General features: G+C 42.3%; 1 protein-coding gene across 23 annotated transcripts in view; it reads left to right on the top strand.

The window, feature by feature from the left end:
- Positions 1 to 238: 238 nt before the first annotated feature.
- The window catches only part of LOC126383076 (muscleblind-like protein 1), a 58270-nt gene continuing 39906 nt past the window's right edge, over positions 239 to 18602 (top strand). For 4 of the 23 annotated variants that reach the window (XM_050033488.1, XM_050033481.1, XM_050033490.1 and 1 more), the window contains exon 1: positions 15552 to 15823. The gene's annotated coding sequence lies outside the window, so the exon portion shown is untranslated. Of the gene's footprint in view, positions 362 to 8019; positions 8265 to 9668; positions 9829 to 10303; positions 10461 to 14653; positions 14872 to 15546; positions 15824 to 18602 lie in introns of those variants that run through there. The other 19 variants (XM_050033477.1, XM_050033487.1, XM_050033479.1 and 16 more) reach the window with 12 other exon arrangements.

The raw sequence follows: 18602 nt of genomic DNA, 5'->3' as shown, positions 1-18602 counted from the left end.
CAAAAACACACCGAGGGCAGAAAAAAATCTTTATTTGGTGACAGTGATGCACTATTTTGTTTAACGGTTTCAAGTGCTAAAATAGAGTTAGCGCTAAGCTAGTTTTGCCTTCCACAACAGCTAGCAGGCTAACGTTACTTTTTAAACAGACAGCACAACGTTACACGAACATTCTGTGTCAGTGTCAGGTAAGTTACAGTTTAATATCATGCTAAATTTCATCTTTTCTGTTTTCCAGTTGCTGTTTTAGCATCGTCCAGCTGCAAATTCCGATGAGTGACCAGCGGCTGGAAGATGGAGTATCTTCTCACCTTCATGACGATGCTCTCTGAATGACAGGATGAGGAAAATATAACAGCAGGTGAGTCCATATAAAAAGTAAGACACTTAAATTTAAGGATATTATTGTAAAAGTTAAATGGGATTAATAACTATCAGGCTATCAGACTATTAAACCAAGAATCTACCTTAGATTGAAGCCACAAAAACTCAAAATTAATCACCACATATGCACATTTTACAGTCTAGTCCAGCCAAAGCTACATAGGGCTAATAATAGCATATATACCTCTGCATTCTGGTGTCATGATGGGAACAGTTGCATTCTTTCTGAGATGAGCTCCAGCTGTCCTCCTCAGACCCATGTTCTCCAGCTCCAGTTTTCTGATTTCCATCCGCATCGCACTGATCACCTGTATCAGCCTCTGTTCGCTGTCCATGGTGCCAAATGCACACCTTACCACCCTGCCTGCATCAAAGCCATACAACCCACCACACGACCCCATCTGACCTGTGAACACACAGAGTAGACATACACCTATGTCCTTTTTTCATTCAAAGTTGATTCCAAAGCTCAGCATTGGGCCAGCAGAGAAATAAGCAGCCAATCAAAAGCAGCAATCTAGTCTTTCATCAGACCATTGATAGTCTGGTCACATGATGGGGAGAGTGTTATTTTCTTCTTAGTGATCTGATGCCTACCACTTTCCCTCCTCCTGTTAAATATTCATCTAGTCTTTCAACGTAAAGCAACAATAGGTACTTGGGAGAGGCGTAGTCCTTGGTCTAACAGTCTGTGTCAAAGAGATAGGGTGAGCTTCTTCTTTTAACTCAGAGTACTTCTCATTGTGGTTAAAATGGACATAGAGACCCAAACAGGTTCAAAATAGACTCAGTTTCCACACCAATATCCTCCTTACAACATTCACACAAATCTAAAAACACTCACTTTAGCTCATAACACAGTGATAGTAAGTGCAATGAATACATAGATGTTTGCTGTTTGTGTGTACTTATGAGACTTCATAGTGAGAACACCTATGTGTGGTGTTAAGAGGAGAGCGCATGAGTCACTGAGTGTCTGTTTGGTGCTGCTCTGCTGCTCTCTAGTGTCTAGTGCCCCAGCAACATGCTTAAAGAGGAACCTGACACCAAGTAGAAAACCATTGTTTTTACTGACCTCTTCTGGTTGAAACTGTCAAGTCTGTTGGAGCACTAACTGCAACAGTGATGTCAAGGCATACTAACTGATTACACCTCAATATTACTCCTACTATATCACTAGCTCTGCTTTAGATCGCCTTATAAATGTGTGTCATGGACACATAAACACTTTAAGAGCAATAGTTTAATCATTGAGGGGATGTGCTCTTAAAGACAGTACTGTTTGGATGTATAATGTCATATTTAGTGACAAATTTGAAAGATCATAATACTCCAAGGATGTCAAAGTTTTTGCGTTCAACTAGGAGGCTTTCTAGTTTTATACAATGCTTAAACTTAAACTTAATGCACCTTCTGATGTAGTTATACACATCAACAGTGGGTTTTTCTGATTGTTAGGATTCGGTTTTTTGCTTCAGTGAATTTATCTGTATTTATCAGTATGTCTTCTACATACTATGGATGTCTGAGATGACTATGGGACTGAACTTCCTGTAGAAGTGCCAAGAAACCCTCTGCTCCATACAGTATGGCCACACATTGTACATGATGTTACTCCAGCCTGCAGTACTTGTCCTCTTAGTTTTCATGTTTAGCTCTTTTCCTCTTTGGAATACTCATGAGCTGAAGCCTGACCACCCATCACAATTTCTCCTCAGCCTAGCCATTGTTCATGTAACAATAGAAAATGACTTACAGTGTTGGGTATATATATATATATATATCGGATGAGAAAATGGAGTGCATAGCTCACATCCTCTCTGATATTGGCAACAACGATGGTGTCATGTGAACTGTGGTTTTGCACACAGAAGTGCTGCAGCTATAGCCCTAATGTGTCTTCAGAGGTCATGTTCTTGTTATTGTGAAAGTGAGCACATTTCATATCATGGGCAAATTACACATCAGCCTACAGTGGTATGATAAAACACACAACTATATCTAATATATGGTGATGTGTGGACTCCTCATTGATTTGTCCATTGCAAACAGGCCCCTGTGACACACATTTGAACAGCCCAGGGTAGCATAATATCAAGTCGTCTGTTTGCTCGTGTCGTGTTTTGACACCACATTACATACTCTAAGTTCCTCCCATTCCACAGTGTGGTGTGTAAGCTGTTTGTCTGCTGATAACAACCCCCTCAGCAACTGAGAGATAAACTCTGCATGCTGCTGTAGAGACAGCGAACACGAAATGCTGACAGTCCACATGACAGAAATGTATTTTGACTGTGGAGAGAAGACCCTGCTGAGTGAAAGACATCTATGTAAATTGATGTTAAATTAACTGTGGTCAGACGCACACAAACCACAATGACAACAGCATCAATAAACAATATATTTAACGTTTACTTTGTCACATATCCTACCCTAGATGCCCAGCAGGTGGCGTGAGTTGTTGTGTGAGTTTAACAAATTGGGCCTAATGTAGTCTAGCTTCACTCCATGTGCAAGCACAAGGCATCCTCCAGAGCAGGGTAAACCCAAAGGACAACAGTATAAAGTGGTGCATTTTAAAGCAGAGGTAATTGATTTTTTTTTTGCAAGTGATTACAGAAGCAGAATTTAATATACTGCTTTTGATTTCAGCTCTTTTCATCGCTGCTACTTGCTTTGCAAACATGACACCAGAGGCTCAGGACAAATGCGGCTCCCTTCAGAATCCCGCACTCATCATTTTAGCCAAGTTGCTGTTGACCCGGCGCCAACACCACAAAACAGGACAAGTAATTTAATTTGCCACTGCTGCCGACCTTGAAGCAGGGAATGTAGGCTACCAGAATCCCAATAGGGAGGCTTGAAGAAAACGTCCTGGGAGCTGAGAGAGGGGTCAGGCTGTTCTGCCTGTAGCATCGCACACAGTCTCCTCACCTCTGCAGGAACACTTTTGTCCTTCAGGTTTGCATAAATAATATTATTTTTAAGGTACTGGGGTGACAGATCATGTGATAATGTTACCAAGCAGTTATTATTAACTGCAATTATTGTATACATCAAAATCTCGTAATAACAACATCATAATGATAAAAATCTTAGAATCACAGGTAAGGTGAGGGCTTTGAAGGTCAACACTGTGCTCTTAATGTGTTTCATGGTATAAAGTCTGAACAGTGGGAAGTATAGAGCTTTTTGCTTCCCCAAAATGTTGCCCCCCTCACAGTGGAAAAGACTAGCTGTGACAGGGAGTTAACCCCATCATGGCAACATATGATACAACTGGCCGAAGTACACCTAATCCTAGTCAACCATGTGCACCTACGTAATATATGTCACCAACAAGGATAAGATTATGACTCACTGGATATGTCACACTGAAGTCTAGAAAGTATCACCTCCCAGTATGAGAGGTGCGAGATAAAACAAATAGCATAGGAGGGCAGGAGAAATGTAGGACACCTCTGCTTTTATTATGTGATACATGCCAAGGATGTCTCGTGGCACGTCTATCTTGCTGTGTTTACATATCTCAGGAGATATGTGACCAAACGTGATATTCTGATGCATTATCACATTCCTTCAAAACCGAGTGTGTTTCGAAAAGCCTTGGAGCAAGTTTAAAAATGAGGCATTATCTGATCTTTCCACAAACTGCTTGGTCATTTTGCGTCCATGCAGCCATTTTGTCATTGTGACTCATCACCACAATGACAATGATGACATTACATTGAGAGGTTAGATAAATTCTCAAATCCCTTAAGTAAAACAAGTGTTCTGTTCATTTGTAACATGTGTTATGTGCGGACACATTCCCAATCCCATCACTCATCACCCACAGGGAACAAATGTACCACCGTCCTCCTCCAGCCATGTGATGTGATGTGATCTGAACGTAATTGCAGCCATAACTTGTTGCCCCATCGAGGTGACACCTTAAATCACCCTGGTGAAAACATCTTAGGTCAGAATTCAATATTGGTCGTAAAATCTAAATATAAGGCCCCGGGGACTAAGCTGTTTCGCAGAGCGCTGCGGTAGCTGTCTGGCAGAAACACACACAGGGTAATAAGGCTTGAAAGTGGAGCCATTGCCACTTACAAGAGAGCTTCTGCTATTGAGATCATAGTGCAATATTTGTGAAATGCTGTAATAACTTTGAAGAAGCTGTTTGAAAGGACTTTTGAGTCCTCTGCTATGCGTCCTTGTCTTCCAGCATGCCAGTGTTTCAAATAGAGACCTGTAGGTTTTCCAGCCACTCTGCACTGTCTTTAATGACATAGCTCATAGCCACAGTCCCATTCAACAGCCCTCATTATGACTCAGTAATCATAGGCTACATTTGTTTTTCTTTTCCTCTCTACTCTATATCTCTTGCTCTTTCTTTCTGTAAACCTACGGGCCTCTGTCTCTCTCCTTCTCTTGTTTGTCCTCTTCTGAGCACGGCCAATCCAGTAGTGAGCAAGAGCCGCTACTGGAGAAAGTGTTTGTTGACTTTTCAGCACAGACTGGTGCTCTGTAGGGGAGCAGTCTGTTATTTATGGCTCAGGCTTCTGTGATTGGTTGAAGAGAGATATAATTATGTCTGGCGCTCAGCTTAGCTAGTTTTAGAATTACAATAGGTGCCATGTTGAGTTCACTGGTTGCTATGATACCAAGTGGAGGGTCTTTACTATATAGAAAATGTATTTGATATTCTGGTGATTGAACCCTTTTTCTGTTTTTACCCTCAGCCCAGCGAGGCACACATGGAGTTACTCAGCACTGGGAAATGTAATTATTCATCACTGATATTGTCATATTAGACGAGATACTGCCTGGGATTTTGTTTGTGTTCAAGGATAGGGTCACAATTTTGTGTCGGACGAGGACTGTGAATTTTGTTCCACTGAAAGCACTTTAGGAAAGAATCTCTTAGGCATCTCAAAGGCCAGTATGAACAGGAGGAATGATTGCAGCTAAACTATTTCAATGACTCCATCTACATACACACTAATATTCCACTGATATGATACAGGTCAGTTTGGATATTGAGTTGAGAAGTAGGGCTTTTTTCAAATTAAGCATTTTCCAATTAAAAGATGTGAGATCTGCCAGTATTATTAGGGTTTTAGGAGCATTTTTTGGGCATGTATACAGCTAATTCAGTTGCGTTGCACACAAACCAGCCAACAGTTTGCAAGGCTGGGGTAGAGAGGCATGCCCAAAAGAAAAGCACACATTTCTAGTTAGAAGGAGAAACACACCGACTTTTAAACATTATGAAAGACTTGGATATTAACAGGTTTTTGGATATGTACAAATATCACAACGCTGACCTTTAAAGAAGGTGGTTGGAGGAATGAAAGAGGGAGGCTGTGTTTGCACAGTTGAATAAGTTTGCTACCAGTGGAAAACTGGCTCCAGCCATTTTACTTTTCCATAGTTTGAGGGTTTGATTTAAATCTGAGTATGCAAAGCTGCATGTAATTGTAAATATTAGTGGAATATTAATTTTCATTAGCCATGTTTAGAGCTTAGTAGGATTTTTTTTTTTCAGAATACACGTAAATGCATCACCACTGTTCACATGGACACCAGACTGCTCTTTTAAGAAAGACTTGAAAAATTGTTAACCTGTCCTTTAAACTCTTGATATAGCATGGACATTGTTTTTCTACCCCAGAGGGTGCATTGCAGATGTGATGTAATTGATCACATCTCCAAATTTGTTCATAAATATCTTCTGAGGGACCATCATGCATCATCTAAATATTGTCACATTTTCAGTGTACGTGGCAGAGTAATTTCACTGATATGTGATCAACACTGCATACCTCATTTAAAGAAAACGGTTCACCTCGGCTTTAGATGCAGTAAATTCATGAAAATAATCCTGATTTTTTTTTTCCCAGATTAAAAACAAACAGCACTGTAAAACATAATGGAACCCAGGTTTGCATCTGAAGTTATCTTAAAAGAAATGAGCAAACCTCAGCTATTACAATAATTGATATTTACCAGAGCAGTTGGATGACTGATACAGGACTTGTTGTATATCATTAATTCACTTTTGTACCACTGGCTGTTATCTGAATGCACTGGCATGACATGCACAACTTAAATACCACCAGAGGACTATAATTTGATGTTTTATTGAAATCACTTGTCACATAATAGCCGCTAGTCATGATCTAATTGCATGATGAGGTGATGACAGTTAGTGAGCTCATTGTTCACAAAAAAATAGATGATGTCAGAAGGATTTCCAAGGAGCTGCAAAAATTTCCAGTTAACTGCACTATATATGGGAGTGAGAAGGCTGGAGTCAGATATGGAGGAGGCAGTATAAACATGCAGGTCTCTCAACAACCATTGTAACAGTTAGTAAAGGGCTTGACTTCGAGCCACAGACTTACTAAATCACTAAAGTTCCTTGGAAAATTGTAATATGCAATTCCTGCAAGGGGAGGTTAATTGAATTAATAGTTGTCCATGACACAAGAGACATGATTAATTCTCTTTATAAAAACAGTTACTAATGGATATTGCCCCAGTAGCCTTTATCTCCTCATTATGCAGGGTGGTCAGACAGGGACCTTGAATAGACTAATGGGATTGTGTCGGTTTGAATTGGTCTTTGCCGTTTGCCATTTCACAGAGTTGCAGTAAAAACGGCAGCCTTGTATTTGTGTGCTCCCCATAGGAGGTGGGAGGTGAAGATGAGACTTAGTCTCTCCACCATAGATAATCCTATTGTGTATTCCATAGCATGTCTTATGTGATCACTGTCTTCAATAATACATGTGCAGTCATATCACAAGAAGAAAACACAAGGATGGGAAGGGAGTAGAGGCTCAATGAGTAATCCTCATCTAATCCATTTATTTCAAATACACAGGGCTGCCATGGTTAATAGATAGCAACGTGTCCATCATTTTCATGAGTGCCGCTGTCTTACTGTCTCTTTTTACTTTTTAGCGTAACTAACATCAACACGTTGAATTTTATTTTTAGCAAATAGTTGCATCTCATGGTTATTTAATTTATTTATAATTGTTTTCTTTAGTTACATGCTTATTTACAGTATACCACACAGCAACAGTCTGAACTTAGACACTAAAATAAAATGCTATGTATCCTGTGTTAGTGGAAGATGAGTGTCTACTCTCTTTCTCTCTCTGTCACATGAAAATCAGCAGGATCACGATGGAGAAAAAAACAACACACTTCCTGGCCAGCAGCATCTAGTTTCAGTGCAGACCGAGGTTATTAAAGATTACATGACACAGTGTCAGGGCCTGGCTGAGTGGATTGTGTAAATACAGATTATCTGATTAGTCCCCTTTTCACACCTAATTACTGGTGTGAGTTTATGGCAAGCTATTGTGACAGTGGGCAACGTGTCTCAGTCATTTACAGGACCAAGCTGCACACATATCAAGTGAAAGTGGTGTAAAGATAAGGTGATTGTAAAAGTGTCCAAACTGGCAGGTTAAAAAAAGTGTACAGCATGAGTAAAGTCAATAACTAGGAGCGTTGTTTAAATTTACATAGGTCCCACAGTGCACGTTTATGACTTGTAGACCTAGTTAATAATTAAAACAGCGCTTCCATATAACAATTTTGACTGTCACCTCTCTCCGTCTCTCCCTCCAGGTTCTTAGTGCAGATAGGAATGTTGTAGTGCCACTTGCAGACTGCAGTGTCCAGGGAGCCCTAAAAAGGGAAGGAGTCTCACTCTGATTCCTGGCAGCTCGTGGAGCAGCGGAGGCTAAATTAGGCCTGGTTTCATTGACTTCCAATCCCCAGAGTCTCAGCAGCCCCGCAGCCCAGAGGAGGAGAGGCCGGCTGGTGCTCAGGGCCTCTGATGTTTCCTCGGAGCTTCTCCAGACACTGCCTGGGTAAGTTAAAGTGGCAGATGGAGAGATGATATGTCTAGAAAGCTTGGGATGAGAGGTTACATCTCCTGATAATATTTGAGTAAATAGAAAGAAATATGAATAGTATAATGAAAGTATAACTACTCTAAACAAACAAGACAATATGCTCTGTTGGTTTTTCCATAAATTAATCTGCTATATTGCTGCATGGCAGTGGGTCCCAACCTTTTTGGCTTGTGACCTGTTGTATATATGGTGCGATTATAAGGTGATTCCTGATTGTATTTATTTTTTTCTTTGCTGTGTTCCACCCTTTCTTGTATTTTTGTGTTTTATATAAATTTTTTTGTATTTTATATAATTTATATATATATATATATATATATGTATTTTTATTTAGCTTCCATTTGTCTGCTTTACAGTACTCCTTTCAGTACTTAAAATACTACAGTTCCCAAGAGGTGGAGCTTGTACCACTAGCATCTTGCACGTGTGTGTTGCGTTATGCCAATAATTAGAATGGGATTGGTTACCTTTACCTTTCTGTTGAGTCTGATGAAGGCCTGATGGACTGAAAAGCTTGGAATTAAGTCAAACACAAGTGTGCAAAAATCTTTTCTTTTAGCAAATAAGGCTATGTGTATCAGCCAACCAACTAAAGATAAATTATTTTCTTCTCAGATAGTTTCCTCTTGGGGATTTTAGAGGCCTAAATGGGTCTAACTGTTCGTTATTTCACAAGAAAAAAAAGCACAGAAAGGAAGTAGACATGATTTTGTATCTTTGGATCTTTTTCATCATCTTGGTGACCCCTTAGGTTTGAATTTGGGGTCCAGATGCCTAGTTGGGAACTATTGCCTCATGGTATCAAATTTAATTGTGAAATGTCGCTAAGTAGTGTAGATGCACCTTTTTAAGATACATTTTTAGTCTTGTTTTAAGCATAAAATGGCGCCAAAATACCAGAAATAAGGTCCCTGAAGTTGTCAACTTCATCTTTGAAGAGAATTTCATCTGAGTTTGCTCTGAAAAACCTCCTTATATTCAGTGTATGCTTAGTTATTTGAAGTATGTAGTGTGACAGTAACATTATGTTTGCAACAGGAAGCAACATGCAGTATTTGTGCAATATGTGGTCTCGTATTTGGAAAACACAATAACAGTGGTGACAGAGGAGGCTGCAATTTGTCTCGACTTTTTTTGTTTATGGTAAATATTCCAAGATTTCATAATTGATTTAATTATAACATATTACATTCAAGAAATTAAGCCGTCATTTGATTTGTCCCACACAACATGCAACCTGCTCAGTGTGGGGTTTTTTCTGCTGATAAAATGCTTGTCCGCCTCCCACTCTCCACTGCTCTTTCCTCTTTGCTGTGCTGTCCAGTGTGATTGACCGCGTCTCTTTCTCTCTGCTGGCAGTCAGAGACAGGTGCTGAGTGCTGCTGAGTGTTGCTGTATGTGTGGGCTCCAGGGGCCTGGTTCAACATTCCAGCGATAGTTTGATAGACACAGTCCTTGGGGAGAGGAAGAGGAGGAGGCCAAATGCCCGTGCCGACTTCACAGAGGAAGAACCGAGGGAGTAAGTGAAATCTTGTGATGATGTACCTGCTGTGTGAGGATTATGATAACATACTGCAGGTCCCCTTTCTTTTTTAAGTCCCTCAACAGCAACCTTTACAACACCCCACTTCCTGATCTAAAAAGCCGCTTCACTGCTTATCTCTCGGGCTGCAAACTGGTCTAATGTCACAGGCACTTCCTTTTTTTCACACACTCACAGGCTGCACGCATGCGTACATGTCTGTGTGCACTGAAACATTCAACACAAAGTACACACAGTTGTGAAAATGGAGGGAAAGAGGAAGTTATACAAAGGGGATGCAGAGAGAGGCGGGGAAAATAACAAGGTGACCGTATTTGGCATCAGTAGATAATGCAAGCAGAAGATGCAAATTAGATAAGGAGTGGTTGTCATGGAGACTTGATGTTGCGCAGTGATGGTTCGCTGTAAACCTGACCACATTTGTGGTATGGCCGTTGCCAAGCAGAAGGTGCTATTATGAGAGTGAGAGAGATGAGAGTGAGAGAAGTAGGGGAAGAGAGAAATGAAGATGTTAGTTCATCCCATAGTGCATTGCGTCTGTGTGACCTGTGTTGAAGTGGCTTCGTCTGTCCCAGTGGCACGTCAGCGATAGACAGACACACACACAGGTAAGCTCACTAGCTGTTATATCATTTTCTGTAGGATTAATGTCTATCAACAACTTTAGGTTTTATTTGGTGTTTTCTATTGATTTGTTTTTATACGATTTTGTAATTGTCTAAATATTAATAATTCCCTCTTTTTAACACGTCAAATGTTTTGCAAAGACGGAAGTTTGTCAGCTCTAGGAAAGCCAGTATTTGCAGTGTTTTACTCTTGATGTAACTTTGCGTAGAGATACAAGGTTTGTAAGAAGTTTGGGATGTGAGTGGAGTTTATTTGATATTTGCAGCAGTATATCTGCAGGCTACATTTAGACAGAAAAATAGCTGGAAGCTGGAGTGAAAGGCCTCTTTGCAAAGGGTGTTTCCATTCGTTTTCATTTTATCTCCCAGATAAGCTTCAAGCTTGAACGGTGCATACACACACACACACACAATGGTGTCAGATGGGGACAAGACAGTGTGCTATTTCCTCTCTGTATTTCAAACCCAACAGCTTGAATTGCACCTGCTTCCCCTCACTGCGTCAAAGTAGAGAGAAGTTAAGAGAAACCACAAATATGCAGCAGTGAAATATGACTGCAAGTATGCACACTGGAAAAGTAGTTTGTCATAATTTGTCCCACTTTCATGTATAGTTATAGTAATTAGCGGCATATTTCTAACATCTTCGTGTATGTGGGATACTCCTCCTGTATTCTAAAGTGATACCTAACAAAAGCAGAAGTTGTTTACTTCAAAGCAATATTTTGCTTTCTCATTCTGCAGCCTCCAAAATAAGCCATAGTAAAATGGCTGACGTTGAGTGCAGCTCCCTGCTGTGGGCCTTTCCGCAGGACTGTGTACTGTTGCAGTTGTTGCTGTGATGGTCTGTAATGGGAGTGTAATGTGTATTTGCGGCCTTAGTGATAGATGAGCCGTCAGAGTTTGGCTCACGAAAGCTCTGGGACATTTCCTCAGTGGAGTGAGAGTTCACATCAGCCAGCCAGTGTCATTTACAGAGTGCTGGGAAATAGCAGAGCGCTGAGATGATAGGGAAGCTTAAGGTGGAAAGTTGCATTCATCAGGGAGGAGGGAGAGAAAATGGGGCGGACTAAGGTGAAGGGTTAGGATTTGGTGGCCTGACAGAGGCAGAGGGGTCACTCATGCCACACTGTGTTGGTTTAGGGTCAGTGTGACTGATGTAGAATAGTGTTAGGGAGTTTCCAGAATATTCATGTCCTCCTTGTAAAATTACTCTGCTCTTTAGCAGTTTCACTTTCATAAATTTGTAGAACTCATGACAGACAGATAATAAAAAAGAGCCATCAAAAGCGATGCAACAGAAAATCTAGACCTACTTTCTCAGACGTTCTCCAGTTAGTTCTGATTTCGATGTGTAAAATAGGTGGAATTCCCCTTTAACAGACCGCATACACACACACACCTCTTCCTGTTTTCAGTTGGTTAACATGAGTATGTGTGAAGAGTTTGCTCAACCCCAGGATGTTGATTTTTGTCGCGCTTGGCTCATATCTAAACAGCTTTACGGCCTTGTTGATCTCCTACAGAGAACAACGGTCACGCCATCTTCTTATCTGTGTGAGACACAAGACATGGCGAGCAGGAAGTTAAAATGTATGGCTGATTTCAGTTCAGATAAAGAAAAAAGAAGTAGGAAAGGAGAAATAGGCTCCTGTTGTACATTTGATCAGATTATATGCAGAATAAAACTCGTGGAACTGAACGAGCAAGCCATCTGGTAACTGCAAAGCTCGGCTCTATATTTGTATATGGCTCTGCGGGCTGTGACACATAGACAAGTGGTTGTGGTTGTTTGAGGGGAAATTTAGTGGACTTGAGATGTAGTCATTAAGTGAGAGAATGTGATGAAAACACTCACAGGGAACATATGAAGAATGATAATGAATAGGAAATATGGACCAGCAGGGCAGAGGAGTTTAAGAAATACGCAGGGACAGAAAGGAGCAGAAGCAACTGGCGTACACTCAGCTGCAGCACAAGAGGGGAAATTCCACGTCAGTGTCTGAGGTTCGCAGAAAGCCCAGATCTTTGGAGGCGTTGCTAATGTGTCTCCTATTGAGCCAGAGCAGCATCAATCACCATGTTTCTTCATTATGGGTCAAGGAAAACTCCATTTGGAGGTTAGAGTGACCTGCTGCTTCCATTGATCAGCAGTCAAACAGATTGCTCTGCTAATCTAAAAGACATACTGTATGTGTTCTAGCGGGGCTGTTTCCATGGTTGAAAATAGATCTCCTTCCATCACTAATGAATGACGGTTGGAAATAGATCAAGGCATGCAGTTTGATGGTGGAGCTAATAATGGCACTGTCCATCAAAATGTGGTCAACTTAGAAAAGTAGTACTATGGCATCCCGTGACATCTTTCTTTTGTTCACGATATACAACATGTTTTGAGTATGCAGGCACATTGCACCATGACACTGGCTAGGTAAAGGGTTAGCACTGCAGCTGGGGCTCTACCACAGATTGTCACCTTGGGTTTAAGGGCCTGCTGTGTAAATTAGAGATGACTTATCACCAGCTTTGTATTAAACAGAGCTGTGCAGCAATAGGAACCGGTCCAAAGAGAGAAGGAAGGGATGGAGTGGAAAGACAGGCGTGACACTTTTACATAGGGGAAGCACTGGCATATTTCTTGCAGCACTATACTGCACATGTATATGCAAATACAGCAGAGGAAGAGAAGGTTCCTCCATCTCCCTACGAATACGGATGCAGGTGCGATCTCAGTCAAACTGAATTCGGCTGCAGTGTGTGAAATTAGCTTTCTTTGTAAATGAAGCTACATTAAAGAGCTATTTTCAGTCCAGGCAGCATTATGAATGCACTCTCTCCTTGATCACAATCAAATGAAGTGAGTCACAGACAATATGCAGGATCAGACAGAAAACTTGGCGTCAGCACACAGCTCAAAATCTGCAAAGATTCCTGCAGATGCCAAGGCTACTATCTCCATGGCTACCGGATATTGCAGCATCAGGTCCAAATCAAATTCTTGGAGGCTTCTTTAGCCTCGCTGGCTCTTCCCTGGATGCAGGGGTTGTGGCGGCAGAAACCTCGGGTCAACAACAATACAGGAAAGTTGGCAAGAGCAGTTGCCTCAGTGTTGTCTTGGTAAGCCTTTTTGTAATATGTTGCTGACCTGCAACCGAACTGCATCAGTCTGCATCTATGTGAATAGGAATTGCCAGAGTATTTATGCGCTCTTTGTTACTCTCAATGTATAACCACTTACTGGCGTAGTCCAGCTGGATTTAGTGCAGTTTAATCGGTGCTGCTTTTTTAGTGTGGAAAAAGTGTGAGGCTGAGCTGAGGTGTCTGAGGGTTGCATGCCACAGCAGAAGAGAGGATCCTGACAGAAGCCAGGCCTAATCTGCAGCAAACTCCGCGTAAATTCCTTTTCACTATTCTTTCCTGCACATCCCTTAAACTATTAACTCTCTCCAACTGCTGTGTTTCTCGTTTTTCGTCCATATGTCACTAAATACATTGTTTTACTTGTTTCTGTCTCTCTCTGTCCTCACTGGCAGTATTTAATAATCCCAGCTGTTATTTCTGATACCCTTCATCACTCTGCATGGCATTTCCTTGCTTCTATGATTTTCCCTTCTTTATCTTCTTGCTGTGCTTTCCCAATGTTTCCTTCCTCCCTCCCTCTTCCCTCTCTCTGTCCTCAGCTTCACTGGATAGGCAAGGGCAGTGTTGCTGTAACTGAACCAGCACTTCCTGGTGTTGTTTTAGGGGGGGCGTGGCTAGACTTCAGTGAGGAAGAAAGGGAGGGAGAGGGGACTGCAGGATCTGTATGCCCAGTGCAGTCAGGGCTCCCTCCTCCTCCTCCTCCTCCTCCTTCTCCTCTTCCTCCTCCTCCTCCTCCTCCACAGCTGTTGCTACTGCCACCCAGCGAGCACCACTTTCCTTGGGCAGCAGACAGACGATCCAGAGGCTGGGGAGTCAGTAGAGACACAGCCCAGCCCGTCTCAGCTCAGCACAGCCCAGCTCAGCCACTTCAAGAGGCAGGGGAGGGGAGACACTAGCGCACACAGCCAACGCTGCAACGTACACACACACACACACAATCACACAGACAAACACTCCTCCTCTCTCTCTCTCTCCCTCTCTCTCTCTCTCTCTCTCTCTCTCTCTCTCTCACTCTGGTGCTCGGCTCCGCACAGCTCCTCCACTCATTCGCTGCTGATTCACTCGCTCACTCGCTTGCCTGTCTTCTGCCAGTCGCTCTGCCTTGCTGCGCTCTGCCTGCCTGCCTGAGAATGGTCCAGCCGGTGCCTGGGGGTCTGCTGTCGCGGCCTGTCTGAACACACGCATAAACACAGAGTCAATCGACACGCGGAAGCAAACACACACACACACAAACTGGAGAGCAATGTGAGAGGTAAGAGCTTGGTTCATAACCCTCCTCCTTGTCTCATTGGTCTATCTAGATCTTTCCTCCTGTGTGTGCTGCAGTCTTTACTTTCCAAAGTAAGCGCCTGTGCATTGGAACATTGGTAGAGATATGGGGATTGTTTGCCTTAGTGTCTGCCATGTGTGTGTGTTCAGTATGTGGGCCACAGGGTTAACATTGATTTGTTACGGCTTGTTTTATAGATAGAGACACATGCACGTACACACACAGACACAGTAAGACACATTCTTGGCTCAAAGCAGACAGTCACACAATAGCTACTTCCTGAGGGTAGCGCTAGTTAGCAAGAAAATTTGCTGGTGTGTGTGCGCGCGTGTGTGTGTTTGGAGGGCCACGGTTGTTCCAGGAAGCAGTGGAGAGGATCAATAGATCGCCCACTCAGCTTTCATTCCCTTCGTCTGACTCAACATTGGACATGTTGGGAGTTATCCTGCAGGGCTTGGTTAACAAGGGGAATGGTAAAATTTGATTCCCTTGTACCTCTTCCCTCCCTTGCTGCGTCAGCCTAAAGGGGGAAGCATGGTTTTGCATGTGTGTATGTGTGTCTCTACGTGTGTGTGCTGTGTAAGGCAAACTCCCGCCCCGCCGCATGTAAATTACGTGTGACATGTGAAGCTGCTGCTACCTTATATGGCGAGCACAGTATTTCAGTACAGTTGGATCTTGCCAAGCATTCCGGGTCGCGGGAGGAGAGAGTGTGTTAGAGGGTGACTCTGTCTGTGGGAGTGTGTGTGTGTTAGTGTGTGTGTGTATGTGTGACTAAGTGAGTGTTTTCATGCGTCTGACAGAGGGGGAGTAACTGAGAGAGAGGAAGAAAGTTGAAGACAGAAGGAAAGAGGGGCAAGAACGAGAGAGACAGGGCGAAGGAGACCCAGTAAATGGAGGGATTTTACTTGTCGATGTTTAAACTGGAGTGAAAGTAAGTAGCTTCGTACTTTATTAAGGCTTTAGGAGATAACGGGAGATTGAGCCATAATGTTTTTCTTTCTTTCAGGAGTTAAGTTTGTCTGTGTGGATCAAGCGAAGGTAAACGGACTGAAAGTGTTTGCCTACGTGCGATAATATCTGGCTATTTGTCCGAAACAATAATTTCAAATGTTTTTTTAGGCATTGATTCTTTCGGAGAGTCCAAAAACTGTCTGAATAACAGCAGGACGTGATTCTGGTAAAATATGGTTTGTGAAAGCCAGAGGATCTTCAGAGCTTAAACTTTAGGCTTCCTTCTCTCCCCTCTTTGTCCCTTTCCTCACCACCTCTGCCCTCCTCCCCCTCGCCTCTCTGGGTTTCCTCTTGGTGGTGTGTCCGTGGTTGGGGCGATGATGAGGAATGTTGTTGTTGTGACTTGGAGGGATTCAGGGTGGCTCAGACAGTAGCACACACACAAGTATGTATACACACGCAAGCATGCGCAACACAGACAGATGTGTGGCAGATTGCATTGTCAAGACTTTCTAAGTCCCCATGGTACCTCCGCTGCTATCAATTTCTGTCTCGCAGAAGCCTGAGGAACGTGCTGTTGGCAACGTGAATATTATGGCTAATAATGTCAGAGATGACATTGGTCACTCTGTGTAAGGTTGTACATGTGTGTGTGAACTCAGGTGCAAATTGCTGTGGATTTATGTGTGTTTCCTGTGATCTAGGATCTGCCCCACAGACAGGATTACGTGCATGGCTGAATCTGTGCTGACAGGTTAAGCCTTTATTACACGAGGGCTTCTCTGTATGTTCCTACTGTGTTATGACCACATTTCAACCCCTCTGAGCAACAGTTTGACACTAAAGCTAATTCTAAGCTACGGTAAAATGAATCAACTTCAACCTCCTGTCAGAGACACGGGTGATTCGTTAACTTGTCCCAATATTCACCTATTTTTATAACTTTTAGTTAGCCAGTTATAATTGTTTATCAGATATTGCAGTAAAGAGGAAACAAAGCCAGGGTCCACCTGCATCTGAACCACACAGCAGCAATAATAAGCAGAGCGAGCAGCATGTCGAAGCTGCTGCTCGTGGAGTCAGTAATAAGCGTCTAGTTATTTCTTTGTTTTTCTGTCCAGAGGTACACATGTCAACACAAGCCTGTCCTTGTTTTCCTTCACCCCAGTTGCATCAGCTCCTGCTTACAGCCTCGACATCTTAAACCTCTCCATCTCTGAAGCGGCGATAGATGGCTGTAACATTTAATAACACACGCCGGCCCCAATGGTCACATTCTCCTACTCACAGTCTCTTTCTAACTACATGGCTGCCTTTGTTTCTATCATTGTGACTGAGCTGGGTCTGTTTGCCTCGGTATATTAGAAGCAGGCCGCAACAAGAGCCAGTGGATGTGGTTACATTAGCATGGCCTGCCCTCCATGAAAATGACTGACTCGATTAGAATTATAACTAGTGCAGAAGATAAAATTGGTCACTGGTGAGGTATGTTTGCATGTAATGTACCGGTACTGATAAAGAAGCTAAACCAACTTATCTAATTGTGCATGTGGCATACGTGATTAGTCATGATGGCGTATGCTCAGGACTGAAAAAGATTCTGCTATGTGTGTACACAAAAGTATTATATAGATAGGTGCAAAGCTGTTGTCTTAAAAAGAAAAAATGCTTTAGTGTGTTTGGAAAAGTCAACAAGCCACAGCAACTATTATGTTAACAATATAAGATTTCTCCCAGCCTCCTGTTTATATTTATGTCCATATATTGGATAACAACTATGCCGTATACACAGATGGATGAAAATATAAGAGGAAAAGAACGACATAAGGCATCTTAATAAGGTCCACCATGATCTGCCAGAACAGCTTCAGTAAAACCTGGCGTAGATTTTACACATTTCTGAATTCTACTGAAGGGATGAGCAACATTCCTCTGAAAGATATTCCCTCATCTAACAGACCTGTCTGAAATCTCCCACAGGTGTTCAGTTGGTGACTGCTAAGGTCATGGCATATGACTCACATAATTTTAGTACCCATCAGACCACTTATCCTTTGCATTTGGAGATGTTCCTCCTCTCATTTATTTGAGTTTCTCTTAAATTTTGTAACCTGCCTGTACATGTGGAAATCACCCTGACCACGTCCCCAGCACATTGACATAGACAACATAAATGTGAGCCAATGAGCCACTCATTAAACCATAAGGCCGGCCATTATCCTCACTGTCCGTTGACTTCACCACATCCTTACACACATCCACACACACAAAGATGCAGTGTTGCACACACAGTCAGATATTCACTTAGCTTAAGAATACCCTCTGTCAGGATATACAGAGGTCTGTGTGTTTGTATAGGTCTGCATTTGTGTGTCTTGTCAGTGTGTGTGTGTGTGTGTGTGTGTGTGTGTGTGTGTGGATAGCTCTGTCCATGTATGCTAAACAAGAGATCTAATTGTCTCTGGAGGTTTGCTCTCAGAGGAATCAATAGGCATTGTTTGTTGTTCGTTCCTGGCCTAAGACTCACTTTCAGAACCACGTTATTTAACCTGATGACAAATAAGTCAGTTAAACTAATAGTTGAGGGGAGATGACGACCTGATACCGATGACGATAAGGAGCTTCTTAATAGGGGTGTAACAATACACTGATCTGGAACACTATATTGATTCAATAATCAAGGAGCCAGTAATATTGATGCAAGGTGAAAACATCAATTTGTATTATCATTTTTAAGACAAGCCTTTATTTTGAATTTC

This window comes from Epinephelus moara, chromosome 21 (assembly GCF_006386435.1).
Source record: "Epinephelus moara isolate mb chromosome 21, YSFRI_EMoa_1.0, whole genome shotgun sequence".
Taxonomy (NCBI): domain Eukaryota; kingdom Metazoa; phylum Chordata; class Actinopteri; order Perciformes; family Serranidae; genus Epinephelus; species Epinephelus moara.
This window is presented reverse-complemented; position numbering and strand designations above follow the sequence as displayed.